Below are 12,408 nucleotides of genomic sequence, written 5' to 3' on the forward strand. Positions count from 1 at the left end.
TCGACATGGGCAGGAGCAGCCAGAAGGCGTGGAGGCTGCTAAGGCGGTTGAGAAGTGACCTCTTGCAAACTAATACCCATGCCAACATAAAGGCAGATCAGATAGCACACCATAGAATCATAGAATCAAAGAATCAAAGAGTTGGAAGAGACCTCATGGGCCATCCAGTCCAACCCCATTCTGCCAAGAAGCAGGAATATTGCATTCAAATCACCCCTGACAGATGGCCATCCAGCCTCTGTTTAAAAGCTTCCAAAGAAGGAGCACACCACACTCCAGGGCAGAGAGTTCCACTGCTGAACGGCTCTCACAGTCAGGAAGTTCTTCCTCATGTTCAGATGGAATCTCCTTTCTTGTAGTTTGAAGCCATTGTTCCATTGCATACTAGTCTCCAGGGAAGCAGAAAACAAGCTTGCTCCCTCCTCCCTGTGGCTTCCTCTCACATATTTATACATGGCTATCATATCCCCTCTCAGCCTTCTCTTCTTCAGGCTAAACATGCCCAGCTCCTTAAGCCGCTCCTCATAGGGCTTGTTCTCCAGACCTTTTATCATTTTAGTCGCTCTCCTCTGGACACATTCCAGCTTGTCAATATCTCCCTTGAATTGTGGTGCCCAGAATTGGACACAATATTCCAGGTAAAGTGGTCTAACCAAAGCAGAATAGAGCATGGGGAGCCTGACTTCCCTAGATCTAGACACTAGGCTCCTATTGATGCAGGCCAAAATCCCATTGGCTTTTTTTGCCGCCACATCACATTGTTGGCTCGTGTTTAACTTGTTGTCCACGAGGACTCCAAGATCTTTTTCACATGTACTGCTCTCGAGCCAGGCATTGTCCCCCATTCTGTATCTTTGCATTTCATTTTTCCTGCCAAAGTGGAGTATCTTGCATTTGTCACCGTTGAACTTCATTTTGTTAGCTTTGGCCAATCATCTCTCTAATATGTCAAGATCGTTTTGAATCCTGCTCCTGTCCTCTGGAGTATTGGCTATCCCTCCCAATTTGGTGTCGTCTGCAAACTTGATGATTCTGCCTTCCAACTCTTGAAGAATGGGAAACCCAACCTTGCCACCAAAGTAAGAAAGAAACCAATAGTCAGACAACCAGAGACTGAGAACAACCTTCATGAAGTAACAAATAAACCACATACATTATGTGGAAACATTTAATGTGGAGGTTTACACAAGGTAGGATCACGAAGGACAGGTGTTATAGACTTCAAGTTACGCAACAACAGCTGCTCCATATAGTGACCCTGCAAATAAGAGCTTCCAGAAACCGTAACCAGCTTGGTCATTTGTTGGAAATACTGGGAACTGAAGTCCAAAACATCTGGAGGACCAAAAGGGGGAAACCACAAGCCAAAATCCTTTCCAGATAGCCACTGAACCAGTTGCATTTACCTACAAGGTGTCTATCTGAATGCTATGCCAGCCAACAGCCTTTTTTACTTTCGAAGTCTGGAACAGTCTGGTTTCCTGGGTGGTTTCTTTCTCTTTCCTTTTCCTTTTTGTGCACCCAACCCCTCCCAGTCTTGCTCTCTTTCTGAATGTGACATGTCCCCTCTGCGTCCCAGAGCCGTCTCCTTTTTTGCTGGCTTTCCAGAGAGACCAAGAAACACATCTCCTTGGATTAGAAACTAGCCAAAACTGGTACCTTGGCAAGGTAAGCAGGATTTCTGGCTCGACTTGGCTTTATTTCTTCCAACCTCTCCAACCTTCCGCATCCTCTTCTCTTACAATCTTTGTGTCCAAAGTGGGATATTTTTTTTCTGTGTCAGGAACAACTTGAGAAACTGCAAGTCGCTTCTGGTGTGAGAGATTGGCCGTTTGAAAGTTCGATGCCCAAGGATGATGTTTTACTATCCTTGTGGGAGGCTTCTCCCCGCATAGGGAGATGGAGCTGACAGAGGGAGCTCATCCGTGCTCTCCCCGGATTCAAACCTCCGATCTGTCAGTCTTCAGTCCTGCTGGCACAAGGGTTTAACTCATTGCACCACAGGAGGCTGCAAATGCTGTTGGCTTGGTCCGTAGGTTGTACTTGTTGAAAGTAAACATAAACTCGATCTCCTTATTTATGTATTTTACTAGCTGTCCCTGGCCACGGATTGCTGTGGTCCAGTCTGTGTATATGTGTTTTGTGTTTGTGTGTGTGTATATGTGTGTAAATATTTCTGTATATGTGTGTTTGCGTGTACATATGTGGTTTTGCGCATGCGTTGTAATGTAATTTTTGTTTTGGACTTTTTAAGTCTCTTCTGCTGTGTTTTTCCATGTTTTTATGAGTGATGGTCACTCATTGGCCTGATATGTGTATTGCCACGCGTTGCTGTGGCCCAGTCTGTGTATATGTGTTTTGTGTGTGTATATATGTGTTTATATATTTGTGTATATGTGTGTGTGTTTGCATATATATGTGGTTTCTGTGCATCGCTGTAATGTATTTTTGTGTGTGTTTTTTTTGGCTTTTTAAGCCTCTTTTGCTGTGTTTTCCAGTGTTTTTATGAGTGATGATCACTCGTTGGCCTGATAGGTGTATTGTGTCCAAATTTGGTGTCTATTTCCACTGCTTCCTGACTGTGAGAGCCGTTCAGCAGTGGAACTCTCTGCCCCGGAGTGTGGTGGAGGCTCCTTGTTTGGAAGCTTTTAAACAGAGGCTGGATGACCATCTGTCAGGGGTGATTTGAATGCAATATTCCTGCTTTTTGGCAGGGGGTTGGACTGGATGGCCCATGAGGTCTCTTCCAACTCTTTGATTCTATGATTCTATTTGCCCACCCCCGGCCACGAGTTGCTTTGGCCCAGTCTCTGTATATGTGCTTTGTGTGTGTATTTATGTGTATATGTCTGTATATATTTGTGTACACATGTGTGTTTGCATATGCATTGCAATGTATTTGTGTATTTGCATATGCATTGCAATGTACATTTTATTTTAGGCCTTTTAAAGTTTCTTCTGCAGTGTTTTTCAGTGTTTTCGTGAGTGATGGTCACTTGTTGGCCTGAGAGGTGTATTGCTACCAAATTTTGTGTCAATTCGCCCAGTGGTTTTTGAGTTATGCTAATCCCACAAACGAACATTACATTTTTATTTATATAGATTTTGGACTTAAGTATAACCCTGAAATCTCCCCTCCCACCTTGCCATCAACACTTTCTCGCTTCTCACCCAAATCTCTTTTGATTTCCAAGATTATACCGTTATTTGCAACCAGTTTTCGGATGTGTCTCGTGAAAAATAGTTTCTGCGTGAGCTTTTTGGAAACCCCTCCCTCTCCAATAATAAGGAAACAGAAACAGAAGTATCTAACAGTATATTTCTCTGGTTGAAACAAATGCCATCCTAAGCAGTACAAAGACATGACTTGTCAAAGGCTTTCGTGGCCGGAATCACTGGGTTGTTGTAGGTTTTTTCGGGCTATATGGCCATGTTCTAGAGGCATTCTCTCCTGACGTTTCGCCTGCATCTATGGCAAGGATGCTTGCCATAGATGCAGGCGAAACGTCAGGAGAGAATGCCTCTAGAACATGGCCATATAGCCCAAAAAAACCTACAACAATCCAGTCCAAAGAGATATTTGCAAACTTCTAATTGGTTATCATTGCTTTCAAATGAGCTCTGACTTCTAACAACCTTCTCCTGATGTTTTCTTGGTAGGATTTCTTCAAAAGTGGTTTGCCATTGCTCTCCTCTGAGGCTGAGAGTGTGTGGCTAAGATCACCCAGTTGGATTCAATTTCTGAGTGGGGAATCTGGTATTCTAGATTACCAATCCAACATTCAAATCACTCCTAGCAGTCTGGAAAGTCATGAAACATGCACCTCAAGGGTCCAACTTTGGTCACTTCTGTTTTAAAATTTGGGAAAGGGGAAACAATGTGTGCCAGGATTTCATGTTCTGTCCATGCTTCACTAATGTACAACTATAGCCTCAAAGTCAGATGAAAACATACAGGGGCTCCAAATTACACATATATCCATGTTAAGATCCTATAGAATTACTAAATCGCCTCCCCCCAACTTATTTAGCAGATATGCACAATTATTATATTATTATTACTATTATTATCACCCCTCTATTCCGCTTTGGAATACTGTGTCCAATTCTGGGCACCATAATTGAAGGGAGATGTTAACAAGCTGGAATGTTTCCAGAGGAGGGTGACCAAAATGATCAAGGGTGTGGAGAACAAGCCCTATGAGGAGCGGCTTAAAGAGCTGGGCATGTTTAGCCTTCAGAAGAGAAGGCTGAGAGGAGACAGGATGGCCATGTATAAAGATGTGAGGAAAAGTCTTGTTTTCTGCTGCCCTGGAGACTAGGACGCAATGCAACAATGGCTTCAAACTACGGGAAAGGAGATTCCATTAGGAAAGACTTCCTGATTGTGAGAGCTGTTTAGCAGTGGAACTCTCTGCCCCAGCATGTGGTGGAAGCTCCTTCTTTGGGGGCTTTTAAGAGGAGGCTGGATGGCCATCTGTAAGGGGTGCTTTGAATGCAATTTTCCTGCTTCTTGGCCAAATGGGGTTGGACTGGATGGTCCACCAGGTCTCTTCCAACTCAATGCTTCTATGATGATGATGATTGTTCTGTCACCGCTGGGTGGCTTGGTTGGCTTTAAAAATAGGATGTGTAACCTTTGCCCAGCGGGAAGCCAGGGGCCTAAGGAGAAGTTCTCAGAGGTTTCCACTACAAAGAATCTTCAGATGGCTTGAGAAGTACAACTAAGTGTTTTATTAATGAACAATCAAACAGGAACTTCTCTTTTCTTCAGCAAAGTAAAGCAAATAATTCCAAGCTTCTAGGGAACTGGTGAATTCCTAAACTTGCCCACGAAGGACAGGGAACTATCTTCAGTAACTTCTTCTTTAAAGGAAAAACCCCTTTTTAACTTCTCCCAGGCTGACTGAAATCCAACCCTCACTGGTCTGGGCTCCGCTACCGGGCCGAACTGCTTCTTGAACACCGAGTGGATCTACCAGCAAAGCAGTGGATGTTCTCCAGCTGGAGTTCTTTAGTCTTTAGGGCTGTTTCCTGGAAATTCCCAAAGCTGAGGGAATGCTTCCCTGGAGTTCCTTAGGAGTCTCTTAAAGCTGTTCTCCTCTGGATTTCTTTCCCTTCTGTTTCTGTTGGAATTTCTATAACCCTGGAAATTCTTAAAGCTTGAAGCCTTTGTACAGGGGAAGTTACACACATCCTATACATCCTGGCTGAGACTGACTAACAAAATGGCCCACTTCCCTTCCCAATTGCCCTGAGCAAGGGGCAGGACCAAAACCTAACGATGACGGACAAGTGGCCTGCCCTATGACTGCAGCCAAAGAAGCCACCTATCTGCAGAGTCCCTGAAACTTAGGACTACAAACAAACATTCGATGCAAAGCAAACAAAATTGGAGCTCCTGGTACAACTGTACCAGAACAATGATGATGTAATAGTCCATCATGATCAAAGCCCCTTAAACCACCTTCCAGGTGCCTTCAAGAACTTTCTGCCCGATAGCAATGACAAAATCTAGTGTTTTCTTGGCCAGATTTGTTCAGAAGGGGGTTGCCATTGCCCTACTTTTGGGTCCCACTCCTGGAGACATAGAAATGGCATAGAAATGAAATAAAATTAGTTAATAATAAAGATGTGTGTTGGTTGGTTGAAGCTGCCTAGGTGATCTTTGCAGTCATAAACATAAGCACCGCCTTCTCTCTCCCCCATGTTCCTCTTCGGAGAAGGATATGAAACACAAGTCTTGCTCTATAAATACTCTTTTTTATGATGTTACTAATTCACAATCTTTCTTCTTCTTCAGTTCCTTCTTCTCGCCTCCCACACAGCCTTGTTTCCTTCCCGTAGTATTGCCACCCATTTACTATGCAGCAACAATTCCGTTTACAGTCACTGTTTCCTCCCAGTCTCGGATTGCAGCTCCGTTCTTTGTACTGCGACTGAAGATGTGTAGTATATTTGCCTTTGAGTGTGTGCTATTGTTAATTGGCTTTAAGCTGACGGTGATCTATGGCTGACCCTATAAATGAGAGACTTCCATCCCACTCTATTACCAGCGTGCTATTATTTACTTACTTGCTTACAGTATTTATATTCACCCTGAAGGGAACTCAGACTGGCTTACAGAACACACGTACCACAAACATTCAATGCCAATTATATAATTAACAAGGACAGACAACACAAACAGAGGTAAAGGCAGATTTTCCCCATGTTATTTCTTGCATCTTGGAGGCTGTGCTCGACTCCGGCCACCGGGGGTGCTATCGCTCCATCTTCCATGCTGAGGAGCTTTGATGTACTTAAGGGCGCCTTTATTACCTCTCTACCTATTTATCTACTTGCATTTCTGCTTTCAACCTCCTAGGTGGGCAGGTGAGCTGGGGCTAACGGCAGGTGCTCAACCTTTGTGTGGGAAGTTTGGCTCAATTCTGTCATTGGTGGGGTTAAGAATGCTCTTTGATTGTAGATGAACTAAAAATCCCAGCAACTACTACTCCCCAATGTCAAGGTCTATTTCCCCCAAAGTCCACCGGTGTTCACATTTGGGCATATTGAGTATTCGCGCCAAGTTTGATCCAGATCCATCATTGTTTGAGTCCACAGTGCTCTCTGAATGTAGGTGAACTACAACTCCAAAACTCAAGGTTAATGCCCACCATATTCTTCCAATATTTTCTGTTGGTCATGGGAGTTCTGTGTGACAAGTTTGGTTCAATTCCATCACTGGTGGAGTTCAGAATGCTCTTTGATTGTAGGTGAACTATAAATCCCAGCAACTACAACTCCAAAATGACAAAATCATCCCAAAATCACCCCAACCCCACCAGTATTCAAATTTCAGCGTATCAGGTCTTTGTGCCAAATTTGTTCCAGTGAATGAAAAGACACCCTGCTTATCACATATTTACATGATGATTTATAACAGTAGCAAAATTAACATTATGAAGTAGCAACAAAAATACGTAATTTTATGATTTGGGGTCACCACAACATGAGGAACCATATTAAGGGGTCACGGCATTGGGAAGGTTAGGAAACACATCCTTAGCAGGATCTTGGGAGGTTCTTATAGCATTCAACCATGGCAATTAAACTGGCATCAAACTGAATTAATTCTACAATGTGGATGCCCCTTAAGAAGAATTTAGGTTAGAGAAAGCTGTTTTCAGCTGTCATGCAGGATCCCTGATTGGATACCCACCTGGGACAAGCAGGGCTCTTTCAGAGAAGGACTGCAATGTTTTCCTGTTCCGTTCCATCTGTCTTCTGCCCTTCCTTCCTTCCTTCCTTCCTTCCTTCCTTCCTTCCTTCCCTTCCCTTCTCTTCCCTTCCTTCCCTTCTTCCTTCCTTCCTTTCCTCCTTCCTTCCTTTCCTCCTTCCTTTCTTCCTTTTATTTCTCCTTCCTTCCTTCCTTTCCTCCCTCCTTCTTCCCTTCCCTTCCTTCCTTTCTTCCTTTCCTCCTTCCTTCCTTCTTTTCTTCCTTCCTTCCTTTCCTCCTTCATTCCTCCCTCCCTCCCTCCCTTTCCTTCCTTACTTCTTTCCTCCTTCCTTCCTTCCTTCCTTCCTTCCTTCCTTTCCTCCTTCCTCCCTTCCCTTCCCTTCCCTTCCCTTCCCTTCCCGTCCCGTCCCGTCCCGTCCCTTTGACACCAGACTTTATCACCTTCCCTTCCCTCCTTCCTTTCCTCCTTCCTTCCTTGCTTTCCTCCTTCCCTTCCTTCCTTTCTTCCTTCCTTTCCTCCTTCCTTCCTTCTTTTCTTCCTTCCCTCCTTCATTCCTCCCTCCCTCCCTCCCTTCCTTTCCTTCCTTACTTCTTTCCTCCTTCCTTCCTTCCTTCCTTCCCTCCTTCCTCCATTCCCTTCCCTTCCCTTCCCTTCCCTTCCCTTCCCTTCCCTTCCCTTCCCTTCCCTTCCCTTCCCTTCCCTTCCCTTCCCTTCCCTTCCCTTCCCTTCCCTTCCCTTCCCTTCCCGTCCCTTTGACGCCAGACTTTATCACCTTCCCTTCCCTCCTTCCTTTCCTCCTTCCTTCCTTCCTTTCCTCCTTCCCTTCCTTCCTTCCTTCCTTTCCTCCTTCCTTCCTTCCTTTCCTCCTTCCTTCCTTTTCTCCTTCCTTTCCTCCTTCCTTCCTTTCCTCCTTCCCTTCCTCCCTCCCTCCCTCCCTCCCTCCCTCCCTCCCTCCCTTCCTTCCTTCCTTCCTTCCTTCCTTTCCTCCTTTCCTCCTTTCCTCCTTCCTTCCTTCCTTCCTTCCTTCCTTCCTTCCTTCCTTCCTTCCTTCCTTCCTTCCTTTCTGGATATATGAGATCCCTCAAGGCCCCTTGTCCTACTTCCCTCCGTGTCAAAGCCCGTAATGAAGCCTTCCGTCACGATAACTGATGGATAAGGTAGCTCCCTATCTCTGGACCATGTAAACAAGTTGTATAGCTCCCAGCCTCGTCCTGTTTCATTACTCACAAGGCCATTGCACATTGACCTCTGTTGGGCTTGGCTAGAGTTAGCTAAAGTGTCTTTTATCCACTGGGTTTTTCCCTTCCTTTCTTTTTTCTTTCCTTTAGAGTGTGGTAGTTTATTTTCAGGCCGGCTGATGGGATGCTTGCAGGTGTATGCCTTGAGTGAACGGCCTCTTCCCCCCAGGACCGTTATTCCCCACCCCCCCCCCCCTTCCTCTCTCATTTGGGTCAATAGTTTTAATGGGGTGAACATTTTTGGGAGGCTAGCCTTTCAGTTTCCAATTTGTTCCAAGGCTTTTGGAGTTATAATGGGTTGCCCTCGGGGGTGCGTAATTGGTACCTGTGGCACAAAGCCAAGGAGTTGTATATAGAAAAAAAGCCTTTTCTCTCGACTTCGGGCAACTTTCCCCCCTCCGTTTGTGCATTGGCGTGGGAGAAAACAAGGACAGAGTTTTCCAGTGTCCATGCCCCAACCTGCCCCCTTACTTAAAAGGGCTTATAATAACTCTTTATCTGGCTCCGCAGGGAAAACAATCACTCCACTTGGTCTAACTGATTGTTTCAAAGAGTTGTGAGTTTCCAGACTTTGCGATAACCTTTTTCTCAGAGTCAAAATAAGTCACGGGGAAACGACTGCATTCATCCGGAGTCAAACCAGTGAAAGAGCAGAGTGCTGAACTGGTTTTGAAGCCGCATCAATGTGGAGAGAAGGAGGCACAGAGCGGGCACAAAAGAACGCCATGACCACATACATTCCAACAATCCGAATGTGTAGGGACGGTGCTCATTAATCCCCGATTGTTCCCCTTTTTCCAGCTGATTTTAAGCATAACCCAGTTTTTATCTCCTCTCCAGTTTCCCCTTTCGTTCTCAGCCCACTTTGATTACTGGAAATTCAGTTCAGAGTGCAAAAGTAGTTTACAGTCAATTAACCCAGAGGGTAGGGAGAGAATTCAAGCAGGCCGGAATCGTGGAGACTTCGGTAAATGCAAACCACTGTCGCTTCTTCTAGTTTGGATGCTCTTCCTCATTAATAATTTTCACAACTTGCCCACACTATCCCATCCTCCACTTATCCCAATTTGGAACGGAGAGTCCTTGTTGATCCTCTGTTGTCCCCATTTTTCCAGTTGCTTTTAAAACTGTCCCAGTTCCTCCATGCCAGTGGTGCCCAACCTGTGGTCCGTGGATCACCAGTGGTCCCCAAGAACTAAAATACGGTGGTCTGTGGCCTTACCGTTACTATACCATTGCAGCAAGAGCGACTGGTCTCTCAAAACCCTCATATACGAGGGGTATTTTTTAAGTAAGGTCCATTTTGTTGTAGACACTAGTAGTTCGCGCGCATACCGCAACGAGCGCGTGCGTCGTGTACCGGCATGCCTCGGGAACAACTGTGCTCAGTTTCCGCTCTGTAGCTCACCTTTACGGTTCTGTTCTGTGCTTTAAAAATGTTTAAGATTACCAACTCACCCGCCGCATGTGAGGTTCGCTCAGTGATACGGTTTTTGTCAGCAAGGAACCTGCCTGCTGCAGAAATTCATCGACAGATTTGTGAAGTGTACGGTGAGACTGTTATGAGTGAAAGCAAAGTGCGTAAGTGGGTACGACAATTCAAAGATGGCCATGACAACATCCATGATGAGGACCGCTCTGGTCGCCCTTCTTTGATTACAGACGATTTGATTTGATCGCACACTCAAATCTTTGGTTTTTGTGGTTTTCTGTTAGGAGTTTCAGGACCCAACGGGAGCACAGTTTCCTAAACTTTAGGTGTTCAGAAACAATGTTGTAAAGCACTGATCTCGACACGTCAGGAAATTCGTTTGAGAGACCTGTTATTGTGAAGCGCCTGTTCTCACGAATCCTCGCCTCAACTGAAGCCACCAAATCGTCTGTAATCAAAGAAGGGCATTGAATGTTTGTTTGTAGTCCTAAGTTTCAGGGACTCTGCAGATAGGTGGCTTCTTTTGGCTGCAATCATAGGGCAAGCCACCTGTCAATTATAGTTAGGTTCCCTGGTCCCGCCCCCTTTTTTGGGTTTTGGAGGGAATAGGAGCCAGTTTGGGTTCAGTCCACACAGAGAAGCCTTTCATGCAGAACATAATACCAAGAGCTCCCGCAGAAAGCTTCGTATTCTACGGCTTGGCCGGAGAGATATACAGCCCACAGCTTGGCTGAGGATCATACAGCCTTACAGCTCCTTTGCTGAGGGACTTCAGTCAGCCATCACTGAAACCTGAACTCCTTTTCCCCTGGAAGTCTACAAAGCTCTGCTTAGTAAGGGTCACTCGCGGAAGCCAGAAGTAGTTGGTATCGGGTGCAGGGGCTCCACGCCAACAGAGGTAAAGACAGACTGCCCAGATTAGAAGTTAAGGATTTCCCCATTTGTTAAAATACAGGGTTGTTGTAGGTTTTTCCAGGCTATATGGCCATGTTCTGGAGGCAATTTTTCTCCTGAAGTTTCGCCTGCATCTATGGCAAGCATCCTCAGAGGTAGTGTTAAAATACAGTTTATGAAGATAGTGCCTGTTCCCTGTGGACAAGATTGAAAGAGCCAATAGACTGTTAAGAAAGCCTTGAAGTACCTGTTTGTTTTCATTAATAAAGAACTTTGTTGAATCTTTAAACATTCTAGAGACTGTGTTTTAAGGAAATCCAAAGGCCTTTAATCTGAGGCAGCCCCGGCATCCCGTTGGGCACACAGAATTTATGTCCTGTCTACAGTCTTATGCACAGGCCCAATAAATATCTATATTTCCAGTATCTCCACATCAAAGGAACCCAGTGACTCGGACAACATGCAGATCTCATTTCTCAATGCACTCATTTCAGGCACCTTGGAAACACTGGTCAAATATAGGTTTCAGTGGGACATAATTATGACGATGGAGCTCCACCATTGTAGTTTCTAAGATGTCACCATCCTTGGGACCAAACACTGCACTGTGCAGTAAAAGAACACAGGAAAGGATTGTTATGTTTGTTGCAAACTTTCCATTCTTCCAGGCGCCCGTTGCCATTTCTGGCACAATACATCCGCACAATAAGTCTAGAGAAAGGGACGTATCAACCATCAGCAGAAGGTTATCAAAAATGTCAAAGCCTCCAGACGATTGCTCTCAAAAGCATCCCGCCAGCCACCCTGGCCCTACTCCAGTGTAAAGCAGCTTACGGCCCCAAATATTTGATATGCTTTTGTTGCAAAGGTTAAATATACATAGCATTGTCTGAAGATTATGAAGAAAAGGCTTTGTAAATGGGCATCCGCAGAGGAAAAATGCATTGTATGGACAGATGCTTTGGGAGGAGCGGGGGTTTGTCCCCAAAGTCCCACGTTCAGAATTTGTTCTCGGTTTGCACAAAGTGCTTTTTAGCCAGAGCAAAAGTGGGGAGGAAAAATAACATTTCTAAGTAAATAAGATGGGGATGATTAACAGGATTAGATAAGAGATCTTTTCCCTCTTTGGGTAGCAGAAGCTTTGAATTAGGAAGGAACAGGGCAAGCCAAAACACCAAAATCCGGCAGGCAATCCTCACAAGGTCTGAATGGCAAAGCGAGCATCAGACTGAGTACATAATATTAGATCCCCAGTAAAAACAATAATAACATTAAACACTTTATTAAGTACTAGCTGTCCCCTGCCACGCGTTGCTGTGGCCCAGTCTGTTGATCTGGGAAATAAAGTAATGAGAAAGTGTTGGTTTCTAATATATGTAATTTCTTTCTGCTTGTGGGTAAACAGTATTTATTGCTGTTTCTTTGTCAGTGTTGATGTGGAGAGTGTCTGGTTTGCCCACCCTGGAATATGCAACATATCATTGCCCTTATTTAAGGGTCCCTTTCAAGTCTATGATACTATATCTGTGTGTGTATGAATCATATCTATCTATCTATCTATCTATCTATCTATCTCTTTCTCTCTCTCTCTCTCTATGGCTGGATGGCTCTTTGTCAGGAG

General features: G+C 44.9%; 1 protein-coding gene across 1 annotated transcript in view; it reads left to right on the plus strand.

The window, feature by feature from the left end:
• The first annotated feature begins 1,554 nt into the window (after positions 1 to 1,554).
• The window catches only part of LOC132782166 (caspase recruitment domain-containing protein 11), a 177,620-nt gene continuing 166,766 nt past the window's right edge, over positions 1,555 to 12,408 (plus strand). Inside the window, exon 1 of the mRNA XM_067461883.1 lies at positions 1,555 to 1,668. The gene's annotated coding sequence lies outside the window, so the exon portion shown is untranslated. The remainder of the gene's footprint in view (positions 1,669 to 12,408) is intronic.

The sequence above is a fragment of the Anolis sagrei genome, chromosome Y, assembly GCF_037176765.1.
Source record: "Anolis sagrei isolate rAnoSag1 chromosome Y, rAnoSag1.mat, whole genome shotgun sequence".
Lineage (NCBI taxonomy): Eukaryota > Metazoa > Chordata > Lepidosauria > Squamata > Dactyloidae > Anolis > Anolis sagrei.